Raw genomic sequence first — 20,419 nt, 5'->3', positions numbered from 1 at the left:
TTGACACGTCATTCACTTCCCAAATGTCGTTACTTGTTCTGGATGCAGGTTGTTCGTCGTTTCTGAGGCAGCACACATTGCTATGTGTCATACCCCAGCAACGACGAACAACACCGTACCTGCGTCCTCCGGCAACGAGCTGGGCGTGACTCCGCCCCTCCGCTTCTATTGGATGCCTGCCGTGTGATTTCGCTGTCACGCCGCATGAACCACCTCCTTAGAAAAGAGGCTGTTCGCCGGCCACAGCAACGTTGCTAGGAAAGTAAGTATGTGTGACAGCTCATAGCAATATTGTGCGCCACGGGCAGCGATTTGCCCGTGACGCACAAACGACGCACAAATGACGGGGGCGGGTGCTTTCATGGCCAACATCTCTAGTGATGTCGCTGGGTGTAAAGCCCTTTTACAATGAGCATGGTGGTGATTGTGTGAGCACAGCTCCTCGACACAGAAACCAGCCAAATATCCCTCCGAAAAGGACCCAGCCAAGGAGTGGCTGGTTTTCTGTGTCGAGACTCCTAACAGAGGCTCCACAGACTTTTTTAATTTGCATATTTCCCAGGGGGCAATGCACCTAGGATTTCACTGTGTTGTGCGCCCTCGCTGGCTGCCAGCAGTGTTTTCTCTGGCTGGTCTCCCCGAGATCAGTGATTGTTTTGTCTTGTTGGTCTACTAGGCATTGCTCCCACCTGGCCAGAATCCTACTCCACACTGATGAGGGGCAATACCCCAAAACAGCTGTCTGTGGATGGATACCTGGCCTTGGTATTTCTCTTGTCATATCTTTAAACTTGTCAAAAAGTTGGATATTGACTTAAAGGGCCACTTAATATGGTGGTTATGGTGGTCTCCTAAAAAGAGCCACTCCTTGGCTGGGTCCTTCCCGGAGGGATATCTGGCTTGTTTCTGTGTCGAGACTCCTAACAGAGGCTCCACAGACTTTTTTGATTTGCATCCCTCTGCAAGACATCTCACAATTTTGGACTTTTCAGAGCCCGTCAAATCTCTCTTCTGACCCATTTTGCCAAAGGGAAGGAAGTTGCCTAATAATTAAGCACACCTTATATAGGGTGTTGATGTCATTACACGACACCCCTCCTCATTACACAGATGTACATCACCTGATTTACTTAATTGGTAGTTGGCTCTCAAGCCTATACAGCTTGGAGTAGGACAGCATGTATAAAAATTATCATGTGATCAAATACTCATTTGCCTAATAATTCTGCACACCGTGTATTGATATGGCCTGGTCAAGTCATTATGATGTGTTAGCAAATAATCAGCACATGCCTTGGTTCTCTTCCAGCATTTTGACAAAAGATGGAGCCTGACTAACAATTATGGTGCACTAAAAGCATAGTATTCAGTAAATGCGTTAATGCATCTTTGGACATACATGTTCATTCTTTAGAACTGTAATAATATTACATATCAAGTTAAGAGTGTATTCTGGTTTGAGAAGCACTTTACAGTTTGTACAAAATAAACGACAAATGTATTTGCATGTCTCAGGATTACAAGCTTTATTACTGATTAGTGCACACACAAATACAATTTCAATTCAAAATGGAAAACTGTGTTTAGCAATAAACAAGAACAAGAATTCTACTTGACTAAGGAAAAAGGGTATAGGACGTTTTGCTTTTTAAGGACACATTACATCTTGAGATAAAGCAGAAGTGAAGATCCATCAGGAGCTGTAAAAAATAAAATAAAATAAGTTAAATGTGTGTTTTATTTTAGTGTTTGATTAACTTATTGTATTTTAAAATATCTTTTGAGATTATGGAGAGATGAGATATGCATTTACATTTATAGTGAATCCACAAGAAAATATGCAAAAATTAAGTAAAGTGTATGTTTTATTGTTTAACTAGTCAGACTATTAAGAGATTTGGTCATTACTAGTAACTAGCTGTAGTACCCGGGCGTTGCCCGGGATAGTAACTGTCTCTCTGTCTCTCTCCCAGTCTCTGTCTGTGTGTCGCTGTCTGTCTGTCTCGCTGTCTGTCTCTTTCCTTGTCTGTCTGTTTCTATGGGCGTCTTTGCACGTTGCAACATCACACGTGCGATGTCGGTGGGGTCAAATCGAAAGTGACGCACATCCGGTGTCACTTTCGACATCGTAGTGTGTAAATGCTAGATGATACGATGAACGAGCGCAAAAGTGTCGTTATCGTATCATCGGTGCAGGGTCCGACATTTCCATAATGCCGGTGCCGTGACAGGTACGATGTAGTTCCTCGTTCCTGCGGCAGCACACATCGCTGTGTATGAAGCTGCAGGAGCGAGGAACATCTCCTTGCCTGCCGCCGGCGGCTATGCGGAAGGAAGAAGGTGGGCGGGATGTTTACCCCTCCACCGCTATTGGCCGCCTGCCCTGTGACGTCGCACGATGACGCCGCACGACCCGCCCCCTTAGGAAGGAGGCGGGTCGCCGGCCAGAGCGACGGTCGCAGGGCAGGTGAGTGCATGTGAAGCTGGCGTAGCGATAATGTTCGCTACGCCAGCTATCACAACATATCGTACCTGCAACGGGGGCGGGGACTATCGCATGACATCGTAGCATCGGCTTGCGATGTCGCAATGTGCAAAGCCCGCCTAACTCTGTCTGTATTTGCATCAGTCTGTCTCAATCTCTGTATCTGTCTGTCTCTCTTTCCCTGTGTCTGTCTCTATGTGTGTGTGTTTCTGTGTCTCTTTGCCCATCTGTCTCTTTGTCCATCTGTCTCTTTCCAGGGCTGTCTCTTTGACCGTCTGTCTCTTTGTTCGGCTCTTTTTGCTCGGCTGTCTTTTTGCCCGGCTGTCTCTTTGCCCGGCTGTCTGTTTCTAGGTCTGTCTCTTTCCAGGGCTGTCTCTTTCCAGGGCTGTCTATTTCCAGGTCTGTCAATTTACCCATCTGTCTCTTTCCCCATCTGTCTCTTTCCTCATCTGTCTCTTTCCTCATCTGTCTCTTTCCTGGTCTGTCTCTTTCCTGGTCTGTCTCTCTCCTGGTCTGTCTCTTTGCTGGGTTGTCTCTTTGCTGGGCTGTCTCTTTCTAGGTCTGTCTCTTTCCAGGTCTGTCTCTTTGCCCGTCTGTCTCTTTGCCCGTCTGTCTCTTTTCATGGCTGTCTCTTTCAAGAGCTGTCTCATTCCCGGTCTGTCTCTTTTCCACTCTGTCTCTTTCCCGCTCTGTCTCTTTCCCGGTCTGTCTCTTTCCAGGTCTGTCTCTTTCCAGGTCTGTCTCTTTGCCCGTCTGTCTCTTTGCCCATCTGTCTCTTTCCAGGGCTGTCTCTTTCCAGGGCTGTCTCTTTGCCCGTCTGTCTCTTTCCAGGGCTGTCTCTTTCCAGGTCTGTCTCTTTCCCCATCTGTCTCTTTACCCATCTGTCTCTTTCCTGGTCTGTCTCTTTCCTGGTCTGTCTCTTTCCTGGACTGTCTCTTTGCCTGTCTGTCTCTTTGCCCATCTGTCTCTTTGCCCATCTGTCTCTTTCCAGGGCGGTCTCTTTCCAGGGCTGTCTCTTTGCCCATCTTTCTCTTTCCAAGGCGGTCTCTTACCAGGGCTGTCTCTCTCCAAGTCTGTCTCTTTCCCGGTCTGTCTCTTTCCTGGTCTGTCTCTTTCCTGGTCTGTCTCTTTCCCCTTCAGTCTCTTTCCCCTTCAGTCTCTTTCCTGCTCTGTCTCTTTCCTGCTCTGTCTCTTTCCCGCTCTGTCTCTTACCCGGTCTGCCTCTTTCCAGGTCTGTCTCTTTCCAGGTCTGTCTCTTTCCAGGTCTGGTTCTTTGCCCGTCTGTCTCTTTCGAGGTCTGTTTCTTTCCAGGGCTGTCTCTTTCCCAGTCTGTCTCTTTCCCTGTTTGTCTCTGTCTGTGTCTCTGTCTGTCTGTCTCGTTCCCCGTCTGTCTCTCTTTGTCTCACCACCGACATTATATTACCTCACACATAAGCTTCTTATACTAACAGTTTATTTTGTTCCTATAGCAAACACTGATAGTTGCTATTTATAGCCTGCAGCTCCCAGCTCCTTTCAGTTTAATCGATGCAAGATTTTTGTAGAGTAACTGTAAAGCACGGGGTTCAATTTTCCCGCCCAAACATACCGTAGTCTATGACGTTCTCTGAGTCACATGAAGTGTCTGTACAAAATTTCGTGATTGTAAATGTGACAGTGCGGATTCCTTTAGCGGACATACATACATACACAAACACATATACACACATACACTCAGCTTTATATATTAGATTTACCTCTTCATGAGTTGTACTTTTGAATGAAACTATTAATTTTACCTTATAGTGTACTGGAAAATGGGAAAAATTTCCAAGTGCAGTGAAATAGCAACAAAACGTGCAATTGCACAAAACTTTTGGGCGTCTTTTACTGAACCTGTTTACTATATTGTAAAACTGATGTGATTTGGTGTTATGTCTCATGTCGGTATGAGTTTGTAAATACCAAACATGTATACTTTTATCTAAGGAGTGAAAAAAATTCAGAAATGTTTCCAAAAAAAGAATTGCGCTTTTATTGCCATTTTCTGAGACCCATAACGTTCTCATTTTTCGGGATCTGAGGCTCAGTGATAGCTCATTTTTTGCATCTTGAGCTGACATTTTTAAATATACCATTTTTGCGTTGTTGAGATGCTTTGTTGCCTGTTATTGCATTTTAATGCACTGTTGCGTCAATCAAAAAACTTAATTTTTGGGTTTGGGTTTTTATCGCCATGTCATCTACTGACTAATTGATTTTATATTTTGATAGATTGGGCATTTCTGAACATGGCAGTACCAATTATGTATTTAAAAAAAAAATTATTGTTTTATTTTCAATGGGGTGAATGGGGGTGAGTTGAACTTTAGTTGCTTTTTTTTAATTTTTTCATATTTTTAAAACTTTTTTTATCTTTTTTATTGATTTGACTAGTCTCCCTAGGTGAATTTTTGACTGTGCAGTCCGATCACCTAGGCTGATCAAAGCGATGCTGCAGCATCACTCTGATCAGCAGAAATTCAGTGTTCCTATGAGAGCGGCACAATGGTCATCACAATCGTTAGGGATCATCAGTTGGTCCTGCGCTACCATGGCAACATATTGGCACTCCGTGATCGCATCACAGGGATGACAAAGTTGTCAGGAATCAGTGTGATCCCCCCATGGCAATTTTAATTTTCGGATTTTGACAGCACAATCTAAGTGGTAAGCAGGAGCGAGTGGATCTCAGATCCACTTGCGCCTGTGTGCCACACATGTCTGCTGCTTGGATCAGCAGACATGTGCAGTGATTACCACGGGCTCGCTTTCGGAGCCAGCAGTTACCAGAGAATCACGAACTAGGGCGTATATATACGTCCAAGGTTGTGAAGGGATTAAATCTACAGTCAGCAGTAGATGCAAACAAATAGAGTATAAATCTTTCCACAACATGTGTAGCAGCAATAGGGCAAGAGTTGCAATCGCACCTTGGCCCTAGTGCTTAAAAGCCCAAAAATGTTTTGGCCTATATGGAAACACGAATACTTTTAAAGACTTCCACAAATTAAGAGCCTCATTAGGGCTTTTGCATTGGGGCCCATGAGCTTTCAGTTATGCCGCTGCTTTCCATCATTCTGTATTTCCACTGAGTGGAGCTATTTATTTGTTTTTGACAAACCAATAAACTGTAAAGCTAATGTAAAATCCTGAACAAGTGTGCAAAATGTTTGAATCAATAAGACGTTTTTCTTATTTGTGTCATCATGTCTCTAATTTACAATGGAATCCATGGCTCAGTAACATATTTCTCATATGCGAAAAACCAACAGTGCACAGTGCACCAAATTTTTAGAACAAAAAATTCTAAGAGAAACCGACTTGGTCAAAAAATAACAAATTTTTTAGTGATTAAAATGAATGCTGACTGGCAGAATAACTATAACAGGGGCATCACATGTAAATATTAAAAAGTCAAGAACAGGTATCACTGCATAGGTATTGCAAATACTATAGCTTTTAAATTATTTTGCTATGAAAAAATAAGATAAGTGAGGATATAAAATACCATAAAAATTAGACTCAAGTGTTCACAGGTATAGTATATATAGCAATCATGTGATAACAAAAGCCTGGATATGTGGTGTTTAAAAAATAAATACATATAGTGCTGACCATCGATAGTATCAAGGGTCAAAACTATGTGTACTGTTAATAACACACATAGATATGTACAGTGGTAATAGCTGTAACATAGATTATAAATATATTGTGAAAAAATGTTGTGAAAAATTGTATAAATACAGCACAAGGTTTCACTTACGAGCGATGTGTGACGCCACAAGAGCGACGAACATCGTACATGCAGCAGCAACGATATTAAAGAAATAAACGACGTGTCAACGAGCAACGATTTTTCACGTTTCGTCGCTTATTGGTGTCACACGCTGCGATGTTGCTAACCGTGCCGGATGTGCGTCACTAATGGTGTGACCCCGACCATATATCATTAGCGATGTCGCAGCATGTAAAGCACCCTTTAGTGTTCAAATATGTACTTTTACATTATCAGGGTTTCACAACAGAACAGCAGTAGCAGAACAGCAGTAGCAAGTAAAGATGTTTGAATCATTGTTTGCTTTGCTAGCTGGTTAGAAAACTATAAATTCCAGCAGTCTCACCAAACGAGGACTGCTGAGCAGGCGAGGCTGCAATTAAATTGTTAGCTGCAAAGTAAAGGGGGCTTTACACGCTACGATATCGTTAATGTTTTGTCGTCGGGGTCAAGTTGTTAGTGACGCACATCCGGCGTCATTAACGATATCGCAGCGTGTGACACTGACCAGCGACCTTAAGCGACCTCAAAAATGGTGAAAATCGTTCACCATGGAGAGGTCGTCCCAAACTCAAAAATCGGTAAGGGTTGTTTATCCAGGTGGTTCATCGCTCATGCGGCAGCACACATCGCTATGTGTGACACCGCAGGAGCGAGGAACGTCTCCTTACCTGCCGCCAGCCACAATGTGGAAGGAAGGAGGTGGGCGGGATGTTACATCCTGCTCATCTTCGCCCCTCCGCTTTGATTGGCCGGCCGCTTAGTGACGTTGCGGGGACGTCGCTGTGATGCCGAATGTCCCTCCCCCTTGAAGGAGGGATTGTTCGGCAGTCACAGCGACGCCGCCGACCAGGTAAGTATGTGTGACGCTGCCGTAGCGATATTGTTCGCTACGGCAGCCATCACAAACAATCGCATGCGCGACGGGGGCGGGTACTTACACGCTCGCTATCACTACAAATTGCTAGCGATTTCGCTACCGTGTAAAGCCCACTTAAGTGTATAGCATAGTTGAACACAATATCATAGTTGTGATAACTGTGTAGCTGTTTAGAATGTTTGTTTGTCCATCTGTGTTATCTCTGTTACTGGGAAAAAAGGGGAGGTCTTATTATTTGTGTCTGGTGATCTATTGTTTACTTTGCTATAAATTCCAGTCACACCAAATGAGGGCTGCTGAGCAAACGAGGCTGCAATTTAACTGCTGGCTGCATAGTAAGTGTATAGCATAGTTGAACGTGATATCATAGTTGTGATATCTGTTTTAACAAAACAAACAATTCCTAAAATGTACGATTTTTATTAGATATACTGTACTTAAAAACACAATAAGTGAATGTATATTTGAAAACAAAAAATACTCCATTAAAAAGTGAGCGGACAGGATCGGTTTAAGTGGAGTAAGCAAGGATGTATGGTGAACCTAAAGGGCCCTATGGTGGCCCCTAAAATCTCACCCTACCTTGCCACAGAGGTCGTCGCCCTAAAAAGCGCAAATCGTGCCCTTGCTCACCGTAAACTCACCCTTGGAGACCCTGATGAGTCACTGAACTAAATATCTGTGTAGCTGTTTAGTTTTTTTGTTTGGGGTATTATTTAACTGTGCTATCTTGGTTACTGGGAAAAAAGGGGGAGGTCTTGTGATTTGTGTCAGGTGGTTAATTGTTTGCTTTGCTAGCTTGTTAGAGAACTATTAATTCCAGTCACATAAAGCAAGGGCTGCCGAGTGGGAGAGGCTGCAATTTAAGTGCTGGCTGCAAAGTAATTGTATAGTGTAGCACCCCTGAACCCATCAGGGCACTACAATGTACTGCATCCCGCCACAGATGCAGGGCCTACCCCCAGGGACCTCTATGACCAGTGCCGGTAACAGCAAAACACATTATAATCCCAGTTTTTCCCCATCCTCACAGACTGGTGACAGACTAAAATTGAACCCAATGGATGACCGCAGAGGGGTGGAGCCGATCCAGTCCACTAGACAATGACCAGGTGTAAGGGGATGAACAGACAGTTGGAGTTAGTAAGTGGAAGTGAGAGGAGACAGACTTTACTGCACTGACACGGGAATGTGAGGGTGACCTGAGGGCTCAGGCGTGTGGTTGCTGGTGGAGTACGGCGAAGTACTCCCGGAACCATAGCACCAACCGGGTACAGAACCCTAGGTAAGGCAAATACTCCAGGCAGACCTAATAAAAATTTACACAGTGATGGGACCATTCAGGACCTCACTGACCTTAGAAGTCTGGGGGCACCAGCAGTAACTGGAGAACCAGGGACAGGAACGGAACACCAACCCTACAGGGCTCACACTGCCTGCCGTACGAACCAGAAACTGAGAGACAAACAGGAGGGGACCCCCAGATGCTCCAAGCCACGGGGATCCACCAACTTGAGAAAGGAGTAGGGGAAAGAAGCCACCAGGTCTTCAACTGGCACTGGGACTAAGGGGACCAGAGGTGAATAACAGCCTTCCTTCGGGTACCAGTTACCATCTACTGTAAGTAAAGAGAACCAGTTACACAGCATCCCTCGTGTGGCCTACCTTTCTTTCCGCTCCTAACTCTATCACCAACCCCCTGGGGCCACGGCCCTACTTTCGGAGGACCCAACATCCATGCTTCAATCACATCAGCCCCGGTGAAAAGACTGTGCAGCAGCGGTTCCATCACCATAACCTCAACCCGCAAGTGGCGTCACGACATAAACTTTATTAACTATTCCCCTGTATATAAACCCCTTTGTAAAGCGACCCCCAGGGTCACAGAACCAGGCAACGGCCACTCAGTGACACACCCCAGTAGTACACTGCCCGGGACCGAGTACCCCATAGCCCTGGATGGCACAATAGTATAGTTGAACACAATATCATAGTTGAACACATGAGCATAATTTTGTATTACCTTTATAGTTTTCCACTTTTTATCTATACTGTTTTATTCCTATTTAGTATGTGCTTCATGGACAATGCTACCAAGTGTGGGTCTTGTGAGATGTATGCATGCCTTGAACAGCTGTTTAAAAGTAAATATGTCTGCTCTCAATGTCAGCTCGATGTCATGACAAATTTGGAAGACCAGGTAATTGATCTAAATATGCAGCTTCCAACGCTCAGGAGCATTGCAAACCTGGAAAGGAGTTTAGAGCTCACAGAGCATGCTCTGGCTGGGGCCAGTGATGTGGAGGAGGGTGGAGGTGGGAAAGGGAAAAGGGTCAAGGAGCCTAGTTCTGACCTGGCACAACCTAGTAAATATACCTGTTTAGTTGATATTTGGGATGCAGGGCCAGGACTAGGATCACTACAGCAGTACATTTCTCCTGGCAACCAGGGAAATGACTGCTGTAGGAAGGAGGTAAATATGAGAGCAGGAAAGGCCAGACAAAGGTTGTTAGTAGGGGACTGTATAATTAGGCGGACAGACAGGGTCATCTGTGGCAAAGACCGTGAATGCCACACAGTGTGTTGTCTGCTCGGGTTTGGCATATTGCGGATCGGATAGACAGATTACTAAGTAGTGCTGGGGAAAGCCCAGCTGTCATGTTGCACATTGATACTAATGGCAAAGTAAGAGGGAGGTGTAAGGTCCTTAAAATTTATTACAAGGAACTAGGAGAGAAGCTGAAGTCCAGGGCCTCCAAGCTCTTGTTTTCAGATATACTACCTGTGCCACAAGCAACACTAGAAAGACAGCGGCAGCTTAGGGAGACAATTACATGACTTAGAAACTGGTGCAGGAAAGGAGGGTTTGGGTTCATGGAGAACTGGGCTGACTTCTTTGTCGGCTACAGGCTGAATGGTAGGGATAGACTGCTCCAAAATGGGAAGGAAGCAGCTGTGCTGGGGGAAAAAATAGTCTGATGGATGGAGAAGCTTTTAAACTAGGATCTGGGGGGAGGGGTCATAATCATGCAATAAAGGGGATAAATAGAGAAGACAGGGAGAGTGAGACAGGAGGAGTCAAGGAAGCTTTAGTGGGGACAGGGACATGCAAGGAAAGTAGGGAGATGAGGAGAAAGAAATATGTTAATAGTATTGAATTTCTGATGGCAAATATAAGAAGTCTTGTAAACAAAATAAATGAGTTGGAGACCCTTACGTCAACCATGGATTACGATGTGGTGGGTTTACGGAAACCTGGCTGGATGAGAGCTATGATTGGATGACAAATGTAGAGGGTTACACTATATTCAGAAAAGACAGGAAAGACAAAAACGATAGAGGGGTAACAAGTACTTTGTAATACTTACGTATTCATTCTGAATAGCGAGTACAATGCAAGTCAATGGGAAATGCAAATGTAATGCCTTCCTGGAACCACAGACTCAGACTGGCTGTAACAGACAGGCTAGAAGAAAGCCGTTCACAAAGCAGGCCCCTGAGAATTCTGAAACCATTTAACCCCTACATAAGGATTTGGAATTACACAGAGATCACTACCTGTGATAGGCTGCAATCGGATGAGAGTAGTAGTCAGGCAGAGCCAAACCAGGACAAGTACAAAATTGGGAGCTGTAACCAAGAAACCAGGCAGAGGTCAAATCCAGATCTGGTAGCGAGGTATGAAAACGGCAGGTTGGAGGGTAGTAAGTGAACAAGCAGAGGTCAAAACACAGGAATAACTATTAAGAACAGAGCGGTAACCTGGAAGCAGGAATTCAGAACTATATCTGACAGTAAGCAGCAGACAGGAGGGGAAATAAGAAGGGTGTTTTGTCTTCCCATTGACTGTAGCTGAATAGTGGTAACATCAGCTGGAAAACACGCTGTGACGACATGGACTCTCATGGGTTAAAGTTTCTTAACATTCAGCCAGACAGGATGATAGATTGTTTATAGACGGGGGATAAGTCCCTCATTGTTTTTACAAGACTCTTGTTGACTCATGTAATTGTGTTGGCCACTGAAAGCCAGACGTATTGTTTCTCCAGAATTTTACAGTAATCATTGTATTGTAGTTGTGTATTGCTAATGTGATTACCTTAGTAGCCATTGTCTAGTCGGTGACTCCCAGACTACATGTATACCCTCAGTCTTTCTGTAGACATCATTTGGATGAACATTGTCCATGCAGCTTGAGATTCATCCAATGGGAGAGGCGCTCTTGTCCAACCAATCGATGAGGACGCAGTGTATCCAAGTGGAAGGCTGTGGCTATAAAAGGGATTTCTTTAAGCCACCAGGTGGTTGTTGATGGATGCTGATGGATCCAGTCTAAGCTCTTCGGAGCTGACTAGAGGATCAGGATATCTTATGGCTTCAATCTAGGGATTCCGGTTCCGGTTGGAGACCATATCCACAGCCTAGGGATTTCGACCCCGGCTGCCAGGATTATATCATCATACCAGGACTACCTAAGGAGGACACTCAGGTTGGGACAATTCAGTCACCTGGTACAGACTTTGCAGACCTCACACAGCTTCCTAAATCTGGCGTTATTCCTTTCTCGGTGGGTGCCCGCCAAAAGCGGGGTGCTGCTGGATTGGAGTAAATAGCCCTGGAACCTCTGAGGCATGGACATTCTAAATCCCTGGTGAGCCAGCGGAAGGGTGAGACTCTGTTGCCTGTTACATTTGTGTTTTGCTGGTTATGTGCCGTTAATTGTTTGGGGATCCAATAAAGTCTAATTATTGTGGTTCCCTCACCCTGTGTTGTCTGAGTAGTGTTACGCCCACGGTTAAGGAGGCCGGCGTTCAGTTGGGAAGAGCCCTGAGCCACGCTGTCTTTCTAAAGGCAGTGGGTTTCAGTGGACGAGAGCACCCACTGAGCCCCATGTCTCCACACACGCCACCTACAGTCAGCCAGTGATACTGCAGGTCCCAGGGAAACCCAGCTTAGCGGATGAGTGGAACCTGCGCCCACCAGAGCCACTGGCATGACTCCTCTAGCATCACCAGCACTATCCACGGCGGGAACACGGTGTTGCCTGGTGATCGAAGCAAATGACGCAGAAGCAGACTCTGATGGGGACTTGACAGCAAGTAGTTTTCTGCTGGACCCAACAAAAAGATCTGGGGGCCTGAGGAAAAGGCTGAAATGGATGGGAAGGTGATGAAACTGAATGGGGAGACCCTGGAGAATATGCCTGCATGCATTTCTGACTCACATATGGTTTCTAGGAATAAGGATGTCACAGTATTACGACACTTTTACAGATGCACAAAAACACCGACGAAACCTAACCTTAATTTTATTTACAGGCCAAAAAGGTTAAGAAACAGCATTTCTTGCATAAACACTTGTATATAAGGCTACAAAAACTGGAGGAAAAACAATATCCCTTTTAGCGTTTGTTCACATGTAGTGTTTTGGCTTTTTTTATTTTCTTTTACAATTGGGAGGGCTCTGACTTATACATTTTGTAGGTCCCCCTGTCACACAATTTCTAGCTAGCTATTACCCAGCACCTTACAAGGCCAGCTAGAATGTGCCCGATGGTATGTTGATCTTTGACTTGAGGGGCCTCACATGGTCCAGTAACATACATTTTGGAGGGAGTGCTGTTACTTAAACATTTGGGCGGTCCCTCCCTGATTGAGACTCAGTTATTAGAATACATATTCCATAGCAGTTTATAATGTCCACTTTGTAGTGTTGGGCTCTAACCTCCTCTTCCTCCTCCTCCTCCTCCTCCTCCTCTTCCATCATACCTTTCTGCAGCACTCAATTCAAGTTTTCAGAGGGCCTGCAGGTGTCAGAAAACCTGAGTTTGGTGAGCACCCAGAGGTGGCCTAGTAACATACGGAAGGGACTGCTTACTTTTACATTTGGGCAGTCCCTCCCTCATTTAGACTCAGATAGCGGAATACATATTCCATAGCAGTTTACAATGTGCCCATTGTAGAGTTTGGCTTTCCCCTTCTCCTCCTCCTCCTCCTCCACCATGTCATTCTACAGCCCTCAATTCAAGTTTTCAGAGGGCCTGCAGGGGTATTTGGTGAGCACCCAGAGGTGGCCCAGGAACATACATTTGGAAGGGCCCTCTTCTATAAATTTTGGAGTGCCCTCTTCTGCACATTTGAGAGTGCCCTCACTTATTCATATCATACGGCCCTCACTTGCTCATTTAACTCATTTAACCTTTGTCCGGCTGAATAGGTACAATTGTAACCATTCTGTTTTAAAATTGCAATTCATTTTTTTTTTCCAAAAGCCGTAGAGGGCTGAAATTTCGTGACATCTCTGCAGTTTTGGTCCAGAATATATTGGCCAAATTTCAATAAAATATCTCCACCCCCTTCCGAGATAAGCGGTCGCTGTTAACATTGTAAAATTATGCAGCCTGACGAAGGTTAAGGGCAGAGACTACAGAGAAGTAGGGCAATGACATGAAGTACAAGAAGGGAGCAGTGACTGCAGTCTACGAGCCTCATGTTGGGCTGAACTCTGCCAACAGAAAAAATAAAGCTGAACAAGTCATCTGGATGATGAGCTCAAATATATCACTTCTGCAAGTAAATGGACAAAGGATATATGGTGCCCTCTCCATGATGAGTTGGAGAAGCTCCTCCAAATTGCTCAGAGATATTTATTGGTGCCATTCCCCAAATTGCATAGGAAGAGAAGACTTGTTGATTGATTCTATAGTACTTGGTCCAGTGCAGAATGTGCATCGGAGTTCTAAAAATTACTCCTGGGGGTTGTCATAAATGTAGGAAGACACCATGACATGGGCCTCCCATAACAAACATTATCTACGTAGGACTAGTGTAGTAGTTGTGGCCCTCAATTCAAGTTTTCAGAGGGCCATCAGTTGTTCACCAACAGTCACTGTAAATTGCTATCGAACATGTATCCACTATTTCAGTCACAATGTGGGACAACCTGTGACAAATGTCACCGATGACAAATATTAGTTTAGTAGGACTACTGTTCTAGTTTTTCCAGTGTACAATGTGCCTAGTGTTTACAAAACTTAGCCCTATGGCCTGAGTCATGGTTGACACAAGAAAGAAACGGCTTTATAAAGGAAGGGGTGGATGTTAACAGCAGTAGTCAAAATCAACATTTTGAGGGAATTTAGTTTGGCTTGCTCCCATCTAGAGGGATAACAAACTGTGGAGAGATCCAGTCCTTGTTGAATTTAATTAGAGTAAGTCTGTCTGCATTTTTTGTCGAGAGGCGTGTGCGCTTATCAGTGATGATTTCCCCAGCAGAAATTAAAACATACTCTGACATCACACTAGCAGCCGAGGAGGCCAGCACACCCAAGGCGTATAAGCAGAGGTCAGGCCAAATGTTCAGCTTTGAGACCCAATAATTAAAAGGAACTGAAGTGTCAGAAAGAATGCAGGTATGGTCACTTAAGTACGCCTTGACTATGTTGTGCAACTTCTCCCTCCTTGGCATTTTTACAAGCACAGATAGCCCTTACTGATGTGCTGGTTTATTGAAAATGGCTCAGTTTGTGCACATTCCCCGCCACCTCTGTTTGACATGGTGTTCGTTTCTCTCCCTATGAATCCTTGGTGTTGAAAAGAACAGGTAACTCTGTCCCCAGCGTTGTCTGAGAGTGATGTTTTTAGCAACTGATTTACAATGATCCTCTTAAAGGATTCCATTGTGCACCCATTTGGTGACTCCAAAAGGAGAAAAGGAATTTTTTCCTTGTACTATAGGTCCAGAAAGGTGGCCAACCAGTATAGGTTGGTGGATAAAATGTCTATCATGCAAGGGTCTTGCCAGAGACACTTACACATAAACTGTGTCATGTGAGCCAAGCTGCAAACAGCCAAAGGTTCAGTGTCCTCACCAAGAGAAACAATACTCATCCTCTCCTCACGCTGAATCACCTCTTCCTCCACCTCCTCCTCTTCATCCCATTCATGCTGGACAGACATGAAGCTGGGGTTGACAGTCCCCTGTGTAGCATTGGGAGTCCCTCAGTAGCACATAAAAACAAGTCCTCTCCCTCCTCATCCCCTTCAACATGATCATCCAATGTTGCCTCAGAATATTGGCTGGACTGGTTAGTATCACCCATTGGGAAATCTTGCTCCATAGCCATATGTGGGGCACTCAAAGCTTCCTCTTTGAGATTATGCAGTGATTGTTTCAGCAGACACAGCAGCGGGATGGTTAAGCTGATAACAGCCTGATAACCACTCATGAGCTTGGTGCAATACTCAAAGTTCTCAAGAACCTCACAAACCTCAGCAATGCACACCTAATCAACAGTTGTTGTGTGGTGGCTGACTCTCAGTCTGACGGGCATATTGAAACTGGTATTCAGCCACTACCCTTTGCTGCTCACTTATCCTCACCAACATATGATATGTAGAGTTAAACCGCATGGGCAGGTCGCACATGAGTTGGTGACTTGGCAAATTCAAGTGCTTTTGCAGTGCTATAAGACTAGCAAAAGCGGTAGAGAAATGGCGGAAATCAGCGCTAAAATGGTGCACCTTCTCAAGTATGTACGACAAATCAGGGTGTGTTTTGAGAAATTTCTGAACAACTAGGTTCAGCACAAGAGCCATGCATGGCATGTGTACCAGCGTGCCAACCTTTAAAAGCACCACCAAGTTACATCCATTACTGCACACGACAAGACTGGCTTGGAGGTGCAGCGGAGAGAGCCACTGATCGGTCTGTTCTTTTATACTTTGCCACAGCTCAGCTGCAGTGTGTAATTTCTAAACTAAACATATCAGCTTCATAAGAGCGTGTTGCCGCTTTACCTTTAGTGGCTGAATGCCCCGTTGCCCTGACTTGGGCCACAGTGGGGGTGTTCTTCGGAACAGTTGACCTAGTTCTCACTTTGGGCAAACTACTACCCCTTGGTGCCTATGTTGGTGCTAATATCCATCTTCCTCTGAGTTGCCGTGCTGGCTATGCATGTCAACGGTCCAGGTCAGGTCACTGGACTCATAATTGACCACATTGTCTTCTATCTCATCCTCCTTCCCAGATGAGATTGTATCCTGACCTGATGGCAACTATGTCTCATCATCATCAGCCTCCATCTCTGGACACAGTAACTCATGTTCCTCAAACTGGCTTTCTTCTGGCCATAGGTCCTCAAATTCTTGAGCATTAACACACGCCACCTCCTCATGTCCCTCTTCTATGCTCCATGGTGAGAGGCCAGAGCCAACCAAGGATACGTACAAAATAGATCCTCATAGTGGCCAAGCTTGGTGTAATATGTCTCCTGTGACTGATGATGGAGGGAGGAAGGAGGACCAGGTTAAGGATTTGATCGGCGAGCATTCTGTGTATCCAAAGTAGACTGTGTGGTCCTGGAAAATTTTTTGCTGCTTGATAAATGTGAAGAGGCCATATCTTCCATCCAAGACAGAATCTGCTCTCACTCTTCTGGCTTCCACACACGTTTATGTTCCAGACAGGGAAATTTGGCAAGGAACATAGTGGATGCATCAAGCTTCATCTTACCTGACACAGACTCAGTGCCTTGTCGCCCACCACTGACAACATCATGCCCACATGCACCATCCTGTCACTCAATAATTGGCTTTTTTGTCACTTTGGGTTTTGGTGACATATTTGCAGATCTTGATGGCCCAAGCCAAGCAAACTTTGACCCCAAAAATATTGTTGAAAAAGTATCAGTGAGAACTTTATACCAGGCAGCACTGAATGCTAGATTACTGCTTTGTAACTATTTGCAAAGGAAACTAGCAACATATTAATGTGGCTGATGTGGACACCACAAGCCAGGCTGTGAACGCCTAAATATTGTGGAAACAGGTCCCAATTCCCTACCTATTCCATAATCTTTCCCTCCCTGCTATGACCTTGTTCAGTGGTTTCAGCCCTTAAAAGAGCTATTTTATTATGGACGGTATTATGGAGGTAGTGACACGCTCCTTTAAACTCTGTCCCTGCTCGAAAATCTGTCATTCCTGCACCACTGACCTATACACTGCAGGTTGCTCTGAAAAATCAGCTGCTCGCTCTGTCCCTATACTGATACAATGCTAGCTCCGGATGCAATATGCACAAAAAGGCGGAGGAAAGGCTTTTATAGACCCTATGAGGCTGCGCTCCCAGACAAGAACAGTAATGCCTCAACCAAGATGGCTGCGGCATTACTGTGATTGGTTAAGAAGCCCAGCATGTTTAGTTATGGCTGCAAATCAGGCACCAAATCTACTTGGCGAAACATGAAAATATAGAAAGGCAAATACACAAAAACTCGCACTTTACCGAGTACCCCGAATACCGCACTATCTGTGCGAGTAGCAAATAGTAATGGCTCCACTTTCTCATCGCTACTTCCTAACATAGCAGAACAGATAGAAGATGAAATGCTATAACAAATTAAACAAGCAGCAATTAATAATATTTGGGTCCTCATTATGGGGGATTTCAACCATCCAGAAATTCAGGGGGCTATAGAATCAACGCCTTTAGGCTGCAAGTTCTTATCTACAATTCAAGACAATTACATCTCTCAGATGGTAGATGAGCCAACCACGGGAGATAATTTGCTTTATTTGGTCCTGTAAAATTGACCAGATATAATTTTAGATATACATGTCCAGGAGCACTTGGGCGGCAGTGACTATAATACGATAAGTTTCAATGTAATATTCAATAGAACGAAATGCTAAAACCTGGAATTTAAGGAAAGCTGATTTCAACAAATTAAGGGAAGAACTTAATCGTGTAAATTGAGACAATGTCATAGTAACTGTGGATACCGAACATAAATGGGGCGAGCTTAAGGATATACTACTAGAGTCCTCTAAAAAACTTATACCTTCTGGTAACAAAATGTCCAGTAATAAAGAGAAACCACTATGGATAAATAAGACAGAACAAAGTATGACAAAATAAAGTCAAAGGGCATTCAAAATCTTGAAAGCTGAGAATATAGAAATAGCATTTCAGGATTATAAAATTCTCAATAGGAAATGGTAAAAAGTCAAGCTAGCAAAATTAAATATTGAAGCAAGAATCGTCCGAGACATTAAAATGAACCCCTAAAAATGTTATAAACACATCAATGTCAAAAGGGAACAAAGGATGGTATGTGTCCCATAAAAGATTATAACAAGATAATTATAGAGGACAAAGAAAAGGCTGAGATATTAAACAGGCACTTTTCTTTGGTGTTCACCAAGAAACTGACTGTTACAAGGATCATTTATGAAGGCAAAAAACAAAGTCCCCCTCCGATATAACTAATTTAAACACAAGAAGTATGCCTGCATATGAGTAAATTAAACATTGACAAAGCCCCCGGGCCAGATGGCAATCATCCATGGATATTGAAGGAACTGAGCACAGAATTTACAGACTGCTGTATCTTATCTTTTTAGACTTTTTTGTAACAGGGTTGGTACCTCAGGATTGAAGAAATGGCTGATGTGGTTCCAATATTTAAGAGGTATGGATCTAGGTACCAGGTAAGAGGGTGGATCCAGGTAAATATTGTCTGGTAAGTGTGACATCAGTGGTGTGCAAGGTTTTTGAGGACATTTTAAGAGATGACATGCAATAATATATTAGAGAGAATTATATAATAACTAATAGCCAATATGGATTCATGAAAAATAAGTCGTGTCTAACCAACATGTTGGATTTCTATGAGGAGGTAACTGCAAATCTGGATATTGGTAATACAGCTGATGTGCTTTAATTAGACTTTGCAAAGGCTTTTAATATGGTGCCAGATAATAGCCTTGCAATGAAGTTCCAAAAGCAAGGACTGGGGGAAACGATAAACAAATGGGTAAGGAAATGGCTAAAAGATAGGAAACAAAAAGTAGTCATAAATGGTACATTCTCTAATTGGGCTATAGTCAGCAGTGGAGTACCACAGGGATCTGTGCTAGGACCAAACTATGTAGAAAATTAAAAATGGACCTTGATAGTACAATATTACAAAACAATCTGGATAAGATGTCGAAATGGGCAGACACTTAGCAAATGAGATTTAATGTTTATAAATGTAAAGTAATGCACCTAGGACAGAGTAATTGTGCCGCCCCCGTGCCAGCAGCCGAGCTGCTTGGATCTGGATCAGTGGCTCGAGGGGTCTCCGGACCCAGGGGTCGTGTGGACACTCAAATAAAAAGGGGAGATGTGCGCAGGGGATTTGTTGTAAATACTTTGTGACGCCACCCACGGTGTGTGGTAAGGTGGAGTACCACCGCTGCTGTTGGGGAGTACCCGGGGGTGATGGAATGGCAGCTGGATGTTAACCCCTCCGTGCGTAGGGGTGGATGCCCCGGGGCTCAGTGTCCAAAACACGGGAGGTGATGGCTGTTGGTGGTGATACGCTGGGCCGGACCGGAGGGTGTTGTTGTACTCACGGTTGAATAAATGCACATGAATCTGCTGGTAAACCAAGGTGTCAGTGGCCGGCTGACGCCTCAGGGTGTATTCGGTTCCCACACCTGGCTGGTGTACCAATGTCCCTACCTCCGGCACTCTGTACTTTCTTCCTATTTTTGGACGACCTCATCTGGAATGGGGAAGTCCACTCCTGGTTCGGTTTTGGTTGGGAGATGTGCTCGCGAAAACTGACCCTTGGGATCTCAGTGGGTTGCTGCAGATACCCTATCCCCCACGGTGGGCTGCCGTTTCGCTCTATCTGGGCTCACAATTTGGAACAACGACTGAAACCTTGCTCCCGCCCTGGTTAATTAGAGAAGAGGCTTGCAACCGTCTTCTAACTGGGGTCCCGCCTGCGCACTGTTTCTGGACCGGATCTCCACTGTCGGTAGCGGCGGGCTCTAACCCTGTCCCGGTCGACTCTGGATTTCCCATGACCGGACTCCCGTCGCCTTTGGACATAGTCCACTGCTTGCCACCTAGCCAGTAGACCAGGGCCACTATCCTGGCTACCTGCATTAGGCCCAGACTTCAACTCTCTGCCACAGTCTGTCACTGTCACTACTCCACTCCAACTTCAACTTGAACTAGCACTCGAACTGACTGGTTCCCTCCCCTGGATCCTCAAGACCCCTAGGTGGGCACTCTCAATCCGCCTGGTCCTGCCCACTGGTGTGTCCTTCTTACCCTGAGGGGGGTGGCTAGGATTTTGTTGCTGATGGAACCGGGTGTCGGATGGTGTTATGTGGGGTGTAGTGTTCTTCTGTGACCACCTGGCGGTGCCAGGGCGTCACATAATCCTATTGCTGCATATACATTAAATGGAAGAAATCTT

At 44.8% G+C, this 20,419-nt stretch overlaps 1 protein-coding gene across 1 annotated transcript in view; it reads right to left on the bottom strand.

The window, feature by feature from the left end:
• Nucleotides 1–1,509: 1,509 nt before the first annotated feature.
• The window catches only part of TNNI1 (troponin I1, slow skeletal type), a 1,221,672-nt gene continuing 1,202,762 nt past the window's right edge, over nt 1,510–20,419 (bottom strand). Inside the window, exon 6 of the mRNA XM_075333870.1 lies at nt 1,510–1,700. The gene's annotated coding sequence lies outside the window, so the exon portion shown is untranslated. The remainder of the gene's footprint in view (nt 1,701–20,419) is intronic.

Source organism: Anomaloglossus baeobatrachus, chromosome 2, assembly GCF_048569485.1.
Source record: "Anomaloglossus baeobatrachus isolate aAnoBae1 chromosome 2, aAnoBae1.hap1, whole genome shotgun sequence".
Lineage (NCBI taxonomy): Eukaryota > Metazoa > Chordata > Amphibia > Anura > Aromobatidae > Anomaloglossus > Anomaloglossus baeobatrachus.
The sequence above is the reverse complement of the archived record's forward strand: the minus strand, read 5'-3'. Positions and strand labels throughout refer to the sequence as shown.